The sequence below is a fragment of the Diabrotica undecimpunctata genome, chromosome 3 (assembly GCF_040954645.1).
Source record: "Diabrotica undecimpunctata isolate CICGRU chromosome 3, icDiaUnde3, whole genome shotgun sequence".
Lineage (NCBI taxonomy): Eukaryota > Metazoa > Arthropoda > Insecta > Coleoptera > Chrysomelidae > Diabrotica > Diabrotica undecimpunctata.
In genome coordinates this window covers 102,549,561-102,566,631 of record NC_092805.1, presented here as the reverse complement: position 1 = coordinate 102,566,631, position 17,071 = coordinate 102,549,561, and the positions used below count along the sequence as shown (strand labels likewise).

Genomic DNA, 17,071 nt, shown 5'->3' with positions numbered 1-17,071 from the left:
CTATCCATGTATCATCTACCAAAGCGCCCTACTCATGTTAGGCCGTTGGAAAGTATTTAGCCTCGAATCGTATATTGCGTCAATTGTTTATTTAAAAGTAATGAAGCAAAGTCTTTAGAGTAAGTCTTATGACATTGAAGGACGAGATACATCTTCACTATTAATGTTTTTGTATTTTAGTATAGTTATTGTTGTTAATATTATTTTGGTGTAAATGGATATTGAATGGCTGATATTCAAACAGGTTTTTATTAGTAGACGTTTAGTCTTGAGTATTTTCCTTAGTTGTTTCATTTCTGCTGCGGTTACATCACCGTTATCTTTTGCATGAGTTAGATTGAATTATGGCTCGAAAGTTCAAGAATTATTTACCTCATTTAGCTTTGATTTCGACTTTGGTTTTTTCATATCAATTAGTTTATAACACTTAAAAAATTCTAATTTATTTTCAGAGCTGTAAAAGATACTTTTTAAAAGTATCTAGATACTTTTAAGATACTTGAGGCAAAAAGTATCTTAAGATACTAAGTATCTAAGATACTTTTTTGTGAAAGTATCTAAAGATACAAAATACCGGAAAAGTATTTAGAGTAAAAATATCTTAGACACTTTCAAGTATCTAAGTTACTTTTGAGTATCTAAGATACTTTTAAGTATCTAAGATACTTTTAAGTATGTAAGATACTTTTATGTATCAAAGATACTTAGATGCTTTTCTAGTATCTAAGATACTTAGATACTTTTGTAGTAACTAAGATACTTTTAGGGTATAATATAAAGGTACTCGGTTCTCTACTACTCTACAGAAGATTGTCGATACTTTTGTTTTAAAAACATCATTTTAACCCTTTAAATTATCATACAATTTTAGTTTAAGCCAGCAGGTACTTTGAAATGGTATACTTTGGGCTTTGGGGTAGATAAGAAATAAAAGACGTTAAGTTATTACAAACTAATAACTATGTATTGAAAACAAAAATCCAACCTTAAATTTTCAAAACAATATAAAATAAACACAAATTCGTGTGTTAAAAACAGCATAAGATGCATTATGCATTAAAAACCGAACATTCAACATAATTAAATTTTTAAACACAATAGGATAGGTGAAAAATAAAAAGTATCTATTTCTCAGGTCCTGAGTAAGTATCTAAGATACTTTTTTGTATCTAAGATACTTTTAGTATCTAAAGATACTTTTAAAGATAAAAGATACTAGATACTTTTAAGAAGTATCTAAAGTAAAAGTAACTTTTAAATGAACCAAAAAGTATCTTAAATAAAAGTATCTAAGATACTTTTAGTATCTTACTTTTTTTATCTTTTTACTAAAGATACTTTCAGCTCTGTTTATTTTAAGGAGTTAATTAGGAAAACTCAATCTGAAATCATCTCATATTCGATTTGATTTGCTATTTTGCGTTTCAACTCATTAATAAGTTAGTCGGAACTACAGCTAAATACTAAAAAATGTGTTGGGGAAACGTATATAATCTGTAAAAAGTAAGTAAAAACCTTTTTGAATAATTTTGGCACAAATACTATAATAACGATGTGAGTGAATAAAATAGTAGAAATAATGAAAAAGAAATAATTTAATGCATTCAATCTAGTAAAGTACATTTATATAAAATGCAGTTTAGTTGTAATTTTGGTATTTAGTTTTGAAAGAATTTTCATTAAAGGATTAAGATGGTGTACGACTGTCTAAATTTAATACTTAATTGAATTCGCAAAAAAAATCAGCTGTTCATTTATAATGGAAGTATTTCCTGACGTTCCGTAGTGTCCCAATTTCTTTAACGTTCTCCTTCTCATCGATCCTTTTATCTAAATTCTAGTTAGCGTTTTGTAATCCCATTTTACATGTCTCTGTTATTTAATGGAATTCTCGCTCAGCATCCAGGTTGTCAATTTATAGAACAGAAATGGTACTACACAACTGTTAAGGATTCATTTTCCATATTGAAATTTATATTTTTTTGGTCTTATCCTTTCTCATTGTAGGACATTTTTATTCTTTAATTTTATTCTAGAATCGAGAGAGTCAAAAATGTTCTTGGTGAGATGTAATAGGTCTACAGACATTTCTATATTAGAAGAGCATAATATATTCATCTTTAAACGTTTTCTGCATTTTTCTTATTCAATTTGACCCTGTAGTGGTATGTAGTAATCACCATCCAAGTTATGCTCTTCATGCCGATAGCTTCATAAGCCCAGTATATATTTACTTTTTTTCCATTTGGCAGTATATATGGCAACGAATATATAATCTTATTATCTACATTCCACGGCAAAAATGCGCTACACTTCACTAACGCACAGCATACCCCCACACTGTGGGGTAGTGCTGTACATAACCTCTAAACGCTTAAATTTATTTCCATTTTTTTTTTGTCCAAAAGAGTAAAAAAGTTGAAACAAAAATATCAATGTGATCCAATTGAAATTTCTGACTTAAGAATAATAAATTCTGGTTTTACTGTAAAAAAAAATATGAATATGTGTTAGCTAGAGTTAATGTATTAATTTTTTCATTATTTCTATGTAAATATTTTTATATCATAGATAAATAACGTCCTTTGTATATTAGTTGTGTACGTAAAACAAATAAAAATATTGCAGCTTATTATGCTTATTATGTATAGAATTTAGACTGTATATTTGCATCATCGGCAATATATCCCTACACTTTTATAATTATTATTATATTTATGGGTATATCAGAATAATTTTTGTTCTCTGTATAATATGTAAAAATTAACATTTTATTTGTATACCATGCCACATAGAATTAATATAATTTGTGATGTTCACAAGACTTTTGTTTTATTGAAGCCCTAATTTTTTAGCTCAAGTCAAAATACACTCCTGGTCAAAAAAATTCGGACACTTGCATTTTGTATGATTTTTTAGGTTTGTCAGTGTATAGTATTTTTAATGGGGAGGAAGTAAACATTGATAATAAAAAATGTTCATTCATAACAATAAAAACGGTTCTTTTAATGTTTTTAAATGATTGCTTCACAATAGAAACGAGTTTTGACATTTGGCAAAAAATGATACTTTATCTTGTTAACTAGCAACAGATTTTTTTCATTCTTTGTTTCATTTACGATAAATTTCACATTTATTCTGATAAATTCAGATCACTTTTCATAGTGTTTTTCAATCGTGTTAGTATGACTCCCGAAAATAATGCAAAAGTTGTGTCATTACATGAAGGTGGTCGCAGTATACGTTATATTGCAAAGCATTTGAATATTGCCAAAATTACCGTCCGTGATGCTCTTACGAGGAATCGTCAGACTGGAGACTACACTAGAAGACCAGGATCAGGCAGAAAAAGGTGCAGAGATCAGTGTGATAAACATTTTTTTTTTAGTTTTCCACGTTACGGAACCGGTCTTTAACGTCAAATGTTCTTGCTGGCGCTTGAACCCTCTTTGTTAGAAGCTCGAATAACTCATATTTCTGCACGAACTGTAAGAAGAGTCCTGTATGAAAGTGGTTTACAAATGATCACAGAGACTGGACTGTTCAGCAATGGAGTGTTGTAATGTTTTCTAACAAATCCCGTTTTTGCTTACGATCTCCAGACGGACAAGAACGTGTATGGAGGACACCCGGAGAACGATTTGTACCGTGCTATATTTCACCCGCAAGGCTGTTTGGTGGAGGAGGTGTTATGGTATGAGGAAGTATTTGTTTGAACGGACGGGCCGAATTAATTTTCATCGAACATAGAACACATGTCCCCACAGGGGACAATGCTGTCCCCTACACCCCTTTCATCATCATCCAGCCCCATTTTCACATCCATTGTTGGATATAGCCCTCCTCCAAACGCCTCCAGTTCTCTCTATCTCTAGCTGCTGCAATCCAGTTTGTTTCTATTCTCTTTAGGTCGTCGGTCCATCGGGTGGGTGGTCTGCCTCGACTTCGCTTGACGGCTCTTGGTCTCCACTCCAATAATCTCTTCGTCCATCCTCCGTCTTTCATTCTAGCAACATGTCCAGCCCACCTCCACTTTTGTTTATTGATTCGCAGTATAATATCGTCTACGCCAGTTCGTCGGCGTAACTCCTCATTTCTCACGCGATCTTTCAAGGTCAGGCCCAGCATTGATCTCTCCATTCGCCTTTGTGTTACCCTCAGTTTTTCGGCAGTAGCTTTCGTTAAAGTTAGGGTCTCTGCTCCGTAGGTCAAGACCGGTAAGATCCATTGGTTAAATGCCTTCCTTTTCAGGTGAATTGGGGTATTTGTTTTAAAAATGTCTCTCATCCTTCCATATGCCGCCCATCCCAACGTGATTCGTCTATTTAGCTCGCAGGTTTGGTTGTCTCTGGTTATTCTAATTTCATGACCCAAGTATGTGTATTTATCGATTAATTCTACCTTGTTGTTATTGATCTGTATCTCTTCGCTGGGAACCATATTGGTCATCATTTTGGTTTTCTCGAAATTTATCTCCAGCCCAGTTTCTTGTAGTATGTCATCCAGTTCTTGGAGCATGTCTTTGATCTCTCCCAGATTATCTGATAGAAGCACGATATCGTCCGCAAAACGTAGATGGTTTAATCTTTCTCCATCGATGGATATTCCTTTCTGTAGCCATGTTAGTCTTTTAAATGCATACTCAAGAACGGTAATGAACACCTTTGGTGACATGGTATCACCTTGCCTGACTCCCCTTTTTATCTTTATTTTATTAGTTGCTGAATGTAGACTTATGGTTGTTGTGACATTTTCATATATTTTTTTCTACACCCCTTTCGTTGGGGATAATTTCTTATTTATGAAAGATAATGAGAGTCCACACACTGCGTGAATCGTGATGACTACCTAAATACTGTCGGAATTCTCGTTTCGGGTTGCCCCGCTTGTAGTCCTGACATGAATCAATTAGAACATTTATGGGACATTTTAGGAAAAAAGATTAAAAAGAGGCAACCATTGCCAGAATCGATTCAAGAGCAGAAAATAGCGTTGAATGAAGAATGGGAACATATACCGCAAGAACAGATTCAAGAACGTATTGCAAGTATGCCTAGGCGTATTGCAATCTTCCGTAAATGTAGGGGAGGCAATACTCGATACTAAACCTAAAGAATAACCAACTGTGGGCAATTAAAATTTTATTTTTTCTTTTGTTTAATTTTTCGAACAATTTTAACGTATTTTACTTATTATTTTCTTTTGGGTTAGCCATTTTTCCTATTATTACTTTTTTAGTGTTTTAAATAAACCATTTTTATTATTAATGTTTAGTTCCTCCCCATTTAAACCACTTAACACCTACATAGTTTAAAAAAACATACAAAATGCAATTTTCCGAATTTTTTTTTTACCAAGAGTGTATAACCAACGTTGTTTGTCGATTTAAAGCCAAACTAGGCCAACAAGAAAATATTAGATATCGATTTTATTCACAATTAAAGAGAAGAGATTCCTCAAAACTGCAGGCTTTAAAGATACAGGCACACAAATGAGCTATGTCAAAATGCATTGGTGATCACGTAACCTAACATCGACCCACAAAGAAAAGATCAAACAATGTGAAATATGTATTATGCGAGGCTAATCACCCCGCAAACTCCAAAGGCCATACTTTTTATTTAAAACTTCTGAAGAGCATGTACCCCTCTCCAAGAAAAATAGTTGCGAACCCCATATAAATGAAATGACAACCCCATCAAACTAACATAGCGGGCAACGAAGTTCCTGATGAGTTCTGGAACATCCTCGAAATAATCCCCTTAAATATCGCAGTATATAGACTTATAAAAATAGGCGCGAAGAGTAAATGGTAACCAACTTCAACCTGAGCGAATACTGAGAAATAAAAACACACCCTCCCTCACATCTACCACAATTTTCCAGGCCAACACAAATGTAAGTTTACAAATACCCTATTCAGACCCCCGCAACAAAAAAGAAGGGCAGTCATACCTTGAAGAGGCGAAAGCCTATGACTAGGTCATCATAACTTTTGCTGCTGCATCAATCTAATATACAAGAGACAACAAACTAATACAAACTTAATAGTATACCAAAACAAGAAGATAAAAAGTCGTCGAGTATTTCACAAAAGCTCGCAGAATAAAAACATATTCAGCAGCAGATGAGTACAATGCTCAACCTGTTTACTATTATGCCAATATTTTATCAAAACATAAACGAATAATTGAAGATTTTTATCATTAATTAGAAAATAGACAAAATGCTTATATATGAAACACAATTCACCGCACTAAAATTCTCAATTATATAGTATATGACAGCCAACCATATAAACCTTGTAAAGCAACTTAATATTAATAATAAAAAAAGAATAAGAATGGGGTCTTTTCGTCCTCGGCTTTTTCCCATTATGATTTCGCCGTGTTCGTCCTCCACAGCACGATATTTTCCCAGTCACCTTCTCTGAGGTCTCTATCTATCATAGCATTTCTTATGTATGTTTTCCATCTTGTAGCAGGTCTTCCTCTTCGTCTTCTTGTCTGTCTGTTCTTCGTCTGTCCCTTAGTAATCCCTTGTACTGGTATGCCCATTGTTCCGTATTTTCTATAACATCTTTTCAAAGCCTGATTTTTTTATATAGTCCGTGTTGTATTCACCAGTAATACGTGTTTCAATACTTTTATCTTTGTTCTTTTCTATTGCCTGTCTCATGATAATATATTATCTAGACACGATCTGACTTTTGTTGTTGACGTGTTGTTCTATTTTTTCTTTTATTACTGTGGAAAAGGTTCTTGCTATTGAAGGCATTACACTGATCCCCCTATAGCTATTTGGGGAGATTTTGTCATCTTTGAAGGATATGTATGATAGATTCCACTCCTCTGAAATCTCATCTCCTGCTTTGATTTTACTGAACAACACTCGTATAAATGATACGATCCTTACGCCTCCATATTTAAGCAGTTTCTTTTTTTATGTTCCTCGGTCCCGGTGCTTTGTTGTTTTTGGCTTTTTTTAGTGCTTTAGTTATATCTTCCTCTGTAACTTCGGCTTCCTCTGTTGTAGTATGGGGTCTGACAAGAGAAGTTAAAGTCTCATCAGACAGATACATAGCCTTAGCCCATGCCTGAAAATGAAGACGACCTAGAACGCCTTCTGTACAGAAGGCGAAAGATCCGATATGATGCAAGTTAGTAATAGATGGGCATATTATATCAGGTAATGAATTTCAATTATTTAGAGGTAGAGACGTCAAACAGCAGAAGTATAAGCAATGAGGTAGATAATCAGATCAAAACAATATCAGGGTATATACGGGACATAATAATATGAAGAAATAAATACATGACCACAGAAAGTAAGAAGTAAGTTTATAAGACCTGCGTCAGCTTCATACTGACTTCTGCTAATACAAGAGACTTACGTAGAGTTAAATCGGTAAGAGTAAGGCGCCGCAGTCTAGACCTAGCCGCGTAGAATGGCTAGGTCTAATTCAATTGCAAAATGTGTCAAAATACAAAAATCTAAATCAAAATGTCTAGTTGGTAAGCCCCCAAAACGTTGGCATGCCAACTGAACATCAGCGTAACAGGAAGGCAAATCGGAGAAATGTCAGGACCTCATCCTATTACAACAAGAAGATGACAGCAAATTTCAAAACCGTAGGGCTCTCAGAAGTATTAGACATAATATAGTCCGTCTAGAAAGTATCCGGAAAAAAGAAAGCAGAATTATAATTTTACGGTAATTATTTCTATCGCTTGAAATATAAAATTTCAACAAATAATTCATCTCATTTACTTATACAACCCCCAATTAAATCTAAACACTTAACTAAACGTCCAGGTACACCCGAAACTAGGTCAAGGCCATAATTTTCGGTAATGGTGTTCCAGGCCTGGAAAACTAACCGAATCAAACCTTTTTTATCTCGTGGCGCTGGTCGTACCACTTCAATCTTCATAAGTCCCCATATGTTTTCAATGGGGCTAAGATCTGGAGATGTTGCTGGCCACGGAATTGTTGCCAATTCGTGTTCTTGCATCCAAGCTTGAGTATAAGCAGAAGTATGGCATCTTACATTATCTTGCTGAAAACGCCACCCCTCTGGATATAAAACATGAGCCGTTTCAAGAAGAAAACCATTTAGGATATCGCAATATTTCGCACTATCAACAGTACCATTAACTATACAGAGAGGTGTAGCACCACGCTGGGATATTGCTCCCCAAACCATTATTTTAGTGAGAAATTTGGAAATTTGAACGGTAACATTTTCTCTTGATAGGACCTTTAGATGATTTGCTCCAAGCTGGAAACAACTTTCATCAGATATAAAGACATTATTAAAATTATCTTCTTGAAAACGTTGACAAAAATCTATTTTTCGTTGCCTTTGCAGAGGTGTCATTGTAGGGATTTTTTTTTGGATTCCTTGATATGTAGCCTTGCTTTTTTAGTGACATGCGGACAGTTTCTGGGCACACTTTTATTCTTCGTTGATTTCCAAATCTGTTCGCTAATTTTCGAAAACCTAGGCGCGGATTTTTTCGTCCTAAATCCACTAAAGCATTTAAATTGTTTCCGCGAATCTTACGCGGTCTACCCGAAACTGGTCTATGTCTCATATCTTTGCCATCCTTTATCCTCTTTATTATCTCATACGCTGCACTTTTTCCGAGTTCAGTCAATTGCACTAATTTTTTAACGTTTCGGACACCCTTTCTATACAAATATTCCACCACTTTTCTTTTTTCTACTTGCGGCATTATTTCACAAATCTTATAGTCTGTTTACAAACAACAATATTTGACAGATGGTATTGTCATGCGATTTTGTTCATAACCTATTATCGGCACAACCTACTTGATGCATTACTTTTGTCTTAAAATGTTACAAAAAGGAAATCTATTAAAATTAGGGAAAATATAAAATTCCGGATACTTTCTAGACGGACTATAATTAGCTATTAGACATAATCAGAAACACATTAAACACTATAAACCCAGTAAATACAAAATTGACTAACTAGCAGATCCCAGTAGTGTACTGTCCCACATGGCATCGTATTATTATTATTGAACCGTTCGAAAAGTATTTTAAAATTCCTAGTAATAGATTTCTTGCTGGTTGTGATTACAACTCTAAACACACCTACTAGGTGTCTATAATTATCAATCATAAGGAATGCAAAACGACAACCTTCAAAGTCTATCGACGAAAGAATCCACGTATTGGCCCCCAAACAGGAACAAACTTACTGGCCCAGTACCTTGGATCTTCTCGGCCTCTGTGTTACCAAGAGCACTGCAAAAAAACTTCCTGAGAGCGAAGTCACATTTTGATCTGTCTCTGCTCACTCTTTTGTTTCATAGCAGTAAACACTGACGGAGTTAAAACATATAACCCACCCTTTCTTTAAATTCACAGTGAATACTTTGGAACTCTCTAAGACGAAAAATTGTACCCAAATTTTTCAATAAAAACTAATTTCCAAATAAACGCAGATGTAGAACACTGTTGTCATTTTGTAGAGCAAGCAACTCTCTTATATAGTAAAAAACAAAAAATACCCCCAGTACATAAACAGGGGTTTTTGATCAGTGAGAACTACATGTTCTTACATACATACATATATCTATGGGCATATGCTAAATATTAGCCTGTCAGACAGAAAAACAGACTGGATTCGTAATAGAAACAAAATAATTATACATTAGAGACCTGAAAATCTTAGACGTCAAAGAGGAAGACCGTAACTTAGGTGATCTTCTTCTTTGTCTTTAGAGGCAGTTCTGCTTGTTTATTGGTAGATTGATACCTCTATGGACGGTTGTCACTTCATTTTTTCGCTGTCTTTCGATATTGCTTCTACTGATTGGTGATTCATCTATTGTTATTTTGACCTCGCGGGTCTCCCCCATTGTACGTTACATATTCTTCTAATGTTTTCACTCCTCTTTCGATCTCTCAGCCTATTTCCTGTATTTTTCTGAATACTCTCATCCCTGCCGTTTTCAGTAGTCTTTGTGTTTTGGCTGTGTCGGGCCTTGTTTCTAATCCATGTCATTATTGGTCTTACACTGGCTTTATAAATTCTTGACCATCTCAATGTAAATTGTCGGTTTCGTATATAGTGTTATTAACTATTACATACTTATGCTTTTTGTACTTGATCTCTTTTCTTTGTCCAGATCTCCATTACTAGACAGTGTAATTCCAAGGAATTTTATATCCATTACTTGGTTAACAATGATGCCATCGATTTCTATTTTACATCTGATTAATTCTTTTCTGATTACTATTGTTTTAGTTTTCTGAGTTGAGATTGTCATATTAAGTTTTGTTGCTCTTATGTTAAATCTGTGGACTAGTCTTTGCAGACTATCCGTATCTTGGACTATCAATGTTGCATCATCTATGTAACAGAGTATTTTTACTTCTTTGTTAGATATAAAAAAGTAGTTAAATATGAATGCCTAGATGAAATGTATCATATTCGCCTGTTTTTTCTGCCGGTCAGAATATTTCAAATAATTCGTTGAGTGGGTTTCATTACTTGCTACATTGAGTTATTAAATTATCGCGAACTATGGTCTAACTACCATTGAATACAATAAAATATGATATAGATAATCATAAATTGGACAGAACTCAAAAAATTAACATTCCACAAGAAAACAGTATCAGAATCTGATAATACCAAAATTACTCTGCAATAAAATTAGTGGTAACTTACTCTTGCCCTCGTTCCGAGATTCTGAACAGCTTCAAATTAGATACACACTTTCTTGAGAATGTTTAACTAAAACTTCTAAGAGAATATCCGCAGAAATCAACAATACTTTTCAGATGACGTTTGATGAGGATGACAGGAAACTTTTTTAGTTGCATAACCATTAAAGATATCACTGGTGCTGAATAACGAAAAAATAGTAAGGTAAAATATAATAAATAGGTAAATCTGTAAATATAATATACTTCAGTTGGATACACTTCTTTTGCATTATAATTCCAAAAATAAAAATCAAATTAAATCAAATAATCAAAAATGAAGAAATAAATTTGTTAATAATTACACAAAAATAAAATGATTATCGATGCTAAGTAGTAAATAAAAATATTTAAATTACCACTTAAATCATAAACATTAAAAAGTGTTCATCAAATCATTAAATAAGAGAGCCCAAATTACTTTCCCCGACGAAAACGTGTTTTGGAAGAAAAACACTTGTTTTAATACATACGTATATTATGACATATTTACAGTTAAATGCAGAAATCAGTCGCAATAAAATTTATTATAAAACACAAACAAATAATTTTGGAACTTCGAATTTTACGATAAATATTAATAATCTATTCCTAAAAATGACAGTTTTACAACTTTGGTGAGAGCGTTTTGGCAGTTTATGATTTGGCGAGAGCGCTAGTTTATTTTTTAAAAATTTGAGCAAGGCTGACATTAGTGTATTACTAATTGCATAGCTGCTAGGAACTGACATGTAAATAATGTTAGGAAGTTTTCTATTCTGCATAGTTTTAAAACAAAATTTTATTTATAAACAAATACTATGTTGTATTTTAAAACATTTATATTCTTATTTTACTTTTCAGACTATTTACCTCATTTTATATTTAACAGCGTAGTTATGACATCTATATATGTAAGCCTGAACTAGAACTAAATTAATTTATTTTTAAGTTTAGACATTACTCCCTAGATGTCACACACATGTAGCAGGAAAACTGGTTGCCTAATTTCTAGTGTTCATTGCTTAGACAAGGAGACTCATTGCAAAAAAAATTTAGAAACCATTGACAGATTCTTGAGAAATACGGAAAAATATTTATTATAAAATTCTTCAATATGAATTAAAAGGTCATTTGGAATAGGTTTAGTCATATGTATAGATGGCAAAAATTAGATATTGAATTTAAAAATAGAGCTAAAATGAAATCATACTTTATTATTTTTTATAATTTAATTAGGTATATCTAGCTGATTGACACCTAGTCTATGCCATTAAAAAAAAGTTATTATACGTGTATAATATTAATTAAACTCGGTTCGCTATTCCCAGTCCGAACTGTCTAGTGAATTTAGTAGTTATTTTTTTGCGAAGTTAGTTACTTTTTGACAGACTAAAAGTGGCTGGAAATTACTATACAACCAAGCACACGTACTCATAGCCAATATTAATAGTAAACAAACTAAATAGTAAATAAAATAGAACTTTGCGAATTACTTACAATAAATATTTATTTATCTGCACCATATAATAAATATTTATGTTAAATTATAACAACTAAAATATATTTTTTTAAATATATACTTCCTAAAATTTGATGTGTTTAGTATACACTTCCACTATTTAGAATAATTCTTCTTTTTTTAAACAAAGTAGTATGCAATGGTAGGATACTTGAGCTATTAATACTGAGAAGTAGGAATTGTTGTGTTGTAGGTTTCCGACAATGAATCTGTCAAAATATGCCCGAGTTAAGCGAATGGAGTTTATACGTGTTTTGAAGTTCGATTAAATGGGTTTCTCTGTCTTTTATACAACCATTGATATATTAAGTTAATATTGTCAAAATTTACACTGTCAAAAACGCTTTCGCCAAAATTTACACTGTCAAAAACGCTCTTGCCAAAATTGTAACTTGCCATTTTTGTACATAGTCGATTCACTGATCCCAGTCCCAAGTGTCCAGTAAATTTAGTTTGCGATAATGTTGAAATTTGAACTTGGACTTTAATTGACTGGAAGTTACTATACAACCAAGCGCATGTGCTCAGACGTACACTTAATAGCGTAGGCGCAAAATTTCGGGCTAACGCTTTTTAAATGTAATCATTTTTTTCGAATCCTGAGAAAACTAACAAATAGTTTTGAAAAATTTAAACGCAAATGAAAGATTACATTATTACCGAGGGCCGAAAGTCACTTAGAATAGACAAAAAGTTTTTTGAATGAGATATTTGAAATTAAAAATCACACTAAATTTTCTCTTTTTTTCACTCCCGTAACTTATTAAAATAAACATTATAGAAGTTTTCAGGGCCCTCAGAACTTTCGGCCCTCAGTAATAATGTATTCTTTCATTCTGCGTTTAAATTTTTCAAAAATACTTATTAGTTTTTTTAGGATTCGAAAAAAATGAATGCTTAAAAAGCATTGGCCCGATATTTTTCGCCTACGCTCTTAAAGGAATATTAAAAAGATACTAAAACCTTTACAAGAAGGAATTTAAATGTTCAAAAAATATCAAATAATTGAATATATAAAGTACCTTGTGCCTGTGATAATTTTTATTTGGGGTGAAACTTCAGGATTACTGATTGTTAGTAAAAAACAAGCATGAACCTTATATTAAAAACAGATATTTTGATAGATCCCAGATAACCCAACATGTTTGGGACAATGAACGTAAAGACCAATGGAAAGACGCATTGATAGTTATGAAAAAAACACAAAGTAAAAAGAGAAAAATTAAGGAAGCTGCCCTCATCTTACTAAATAGAGCAAAACGTATTCACAACAAAAAATGGATGTTTTATTAAAATTAATTGAGGTTTATTAACATTTATAAAATATTTAGTGATAAGTAAGTAACTACTTTCTACCGAGGAAACAATTTTTATAATTCCAAAGAGACATAAAACACTATACTAATATTAAAATGTGGTAAATGTGAATAAATATGGAAGATTAGAATGGGAACTTAATTAAATCTTCTGCAGAAACAACCTTATCATCTTATCCATAGTTAAACCAGATTATTAAAAAAAGCAAATTTTTAAAACCACCCGCATTCAACGTTCAAACAGCATGTGAAAATTATCGTTTTCAATTCGAAGCTGCAGCTAGAGCAAATGGCTGGACTGAGAAAGAAATGGTAGCTTCCTTGGTAGAGTCGCTTCGAGGATAGGCAGCAACAGCCTTGCAATATATTCTATTTCTTCTTTTACAGACAGATATGGCCAGCAAAATCTAAAACAAGATTTCTAAAGTCAGCTCGAAGTTCAGTATCAAAAACATAACGAAAGCTTGTAAAAGTTTGAAGCAGACATTAAAAGATTATTGCATTTGGCGTGCCCAATTTCATCTAAAGATTTTCTGGAAGAAATTGCTATACAGACATTCATAGAAGGAATACAGGATATTGAAATGCAACAAGTTCTCCGAATAAAACATCACAAAACGCTAAATGGAGCACTAATCTCAGTCTAGGAATATGAATTAAAAGTATTTCCAAAACTCACCCAAAATTAAAGGAAATAAGATTTCCAGAAAATGAGGAAGTCACCACGGCAGATAATCAGCGACCAATTGTACCTACCTATCCCAAATTTTAAGCATACTGCAAAATCTTCATTCATTCTTCATTCTTCAAAAAACTCAAAATGAAAACAAAATATGTTTTAATTGTGGAAGAATAGGATATTTGCAAAATAAATTTGGAGAAGCCGATCGAAGGCAAGGAAAGACGAACCAAAGAATAAGGTCAGAAGGTCGCCTAGATTGACACTCAGAAACCCGTCACATGGTCCTACTAGAAATACTAGTAGATATAGGTCTCTTGAAATTGATCTCTCACAACTGACCAAAGACATTCAAACAATAGCCAGGAAATAAAAAGCAAAGTAGAAGTTTTCTTGGACTTTGTTCATATTACCGAAAATTTATCAAAGATTTTGGCCGAATTGCTAAGCCTCTTTATCGACTAGCCGAAAACAACATTGAATTTGGCTGGACACTGGATTGTCAAAATGGCTTCGTAGATTAAAAGAAAATGACTTACAACAACACCTATCCTAGCCTACCCACGGAAAGATACAAATTTCTGTTGGATTGTGACGCATCTCAGCATGGCGTTGGCACCGTATTAGCATAAGAATATAAAGGCAAAGAAAAAGTTATCGCATATTTGAGTAAAACAATAGAAGAGGCTAAAAATAATTATTGCGTTACCAGAAAAGAGCTCCTAGCTATTATAAAAACACTAGAATATTTGCATACTTTCTTTTATAACAGAAATTTTGTAATTACTCCAGTCGTCAGAGACGAGAATGCCACTCAACCTCTAAAATCATACGAACAAGCTGAATTTTGCAAAAAATATTAATTTGAGGACTCTAAAAAGATGCAAAAAAGTTTACCACTTTTACCCCTCCGGGCTTCCATCTAAGGGGGGAGAGTAAAAACTCAAAAATATCTATTTAAAAAGAATCTTTACTCCGTAGAAAAAAAAGTTTCAAATAAAAATGTAGCTGAGATAATCTTAAACAAAATTGTTTATAAGCACTGTTTGTGTAGAATGAACCGTTCTCTCATAAACAACGCTTGAAGTGACCGTTGATTTTAAATGTCAGTTACGTGCGCGAAATCAATATTCAATAAAATTTGTATCAGCTCGACAGTAAAAATTCTTTGATCCAAATGTACTATGTACATAAATTAAAATGCGTTTTAAAGCTAGAGAGTTTAGCTTTCGTTTGCTATTCTTGTATTTTGCCACTAGTAAACTAACATTTTATAAAGGTGTTAAATAAATAAGCGTGGCGCGATTTTTGCCATTTTTAATGATTCCCATGAGATCAATACAATCTATCCCTTTTATTGACTGGCCACTACAAAGGTTCGATAACTAGAGTCTAACCTTCAAAATTTATAGCATGCAATTTTAGTTTTGTGTTTTGATAAACAAATGTGACGCATTTGAAATATGCTTAAAAAAAGCTGGATTTAAACTTTCACACAACAAACAATCTAAAACGTTTACAATTTTTTTTTCAATAAAACTAGTACGTTTTTCAAAAGAACCAAACATCTGTTAAAAACTACACCCAAATCCGTCTTATTAGAGGCATTTCCCGTGACGTGAGATCGTTTGTAATCTAAAACATTAAATTCTGCGATTTTTATTCATATTCCAATTGCCTCATATTTGTTGTCACAACTCAAAATTGAAATTTAATGTCATAGGTTTTAAAGATTGATCTATAAAAATGGAAATTTTACTATGACTCGTCAATGAAAGTGATCAATTTTATTGATCTCACGAGAATCTTAAAAAATGACAAAAATCGTGCCACGTTTTTAACACCTTTATAAAAACGGAGTTTATTCGTGGCAAAATACAAAAACTGCGTACAAAAGCTGCACTTTTTACGTTTAAAACGTATCTTGATTTTTGTCGATAGGACACTTGGATCAAAAGATGTCGAATTTTTACCGTCGAGCTAATACAAATTTTATTTAACATTGATTTCGCGCACGTAATTGATATTCAAAATCGACGATCGCTTCAAGCGTTGTTTCTGAGAGAACAGTTCATTCTACACAAAAAGTGCTTAGAAACATTTTTGTTTAAAATTATCTCAGCTTCTTTTTTTATTTGAAACATTTTTTTCTACGGCGTACAGATTCTTGGTAAATCGATTTTTTTGTGTTTTTATCCCCCTACTAGGGGGGTTTTAGGTGGAAGCCTGGGGGTAAAAGAGGTAAACTCTTTTGCGTCTTTTTTAGGGTCCCAAAATTAATATTCTCGGCACAATTCAGCTTGTTCGTATGATTTTTAGGGGTCAACTCTCTGACGACGACTAAATTAGAACTGACCATAGCGCTTTGCAGTGGCTCATGAATTTTAAAAAGCCAGAAGGAAAAGTTGTTCGGTGGATAAAATTCAACAGTATAACTTCGACCGTTGATCTTCGAGGTAGTACATTGAAAAGGGCGTTTTCGTATCAATGCCAATATTATTTCTAGGCGACCATATTTGGCACGACAAGCCAGTACTGAAAAAGAGAATGTAACTATCCCATCAGACTGGTACGTATCATGTATAATATCTATCTACAAAAAAAGGTGACAGAAAGATTTGTGGGAACTATAGAGGAATTAGCATCACCAGTTCAATATGGAGATTGTACGGCAAAATAATACAGAATAGAATTGAATCGAAGTATGAGAAAATAGAGGAACAAAAGTGTTTTCGGGCAGGAGGTCCGTGCATGAATAATATATTTACTCTTCAACAGATAATAGAAAAAGTAAAGCTCTAAATCATCTCGTATTTATATGTTTTGACAAAG

The 17,071-nt window shown here is 33.0% G+C and overlaps 1 protein-coding gene across 2 annotated transcripts in view; it reads right to left on the bottom strand.

Moving 5' to 3' along the window:
* LOC140437110 (uncharacterized) overlaps nt 1-10,840 on the bottom strand; it is a 92,142-nt gene extending 81,302 nt beyond the window's left edge. For both annotated transcript variants that reach the window (XM_072526437.1, XM_072526433.1), the window contains exon 1: nt 10,709-10,840. The gene's annotated coding sequence lies outside the window, so the exon portion shown is untranslated. The remainder of the gene's footprint in view (nt 1-10,708) is intronic.
* Nucleotides 10,841-17,071: the final 6,231 nt, after the last annotated feature.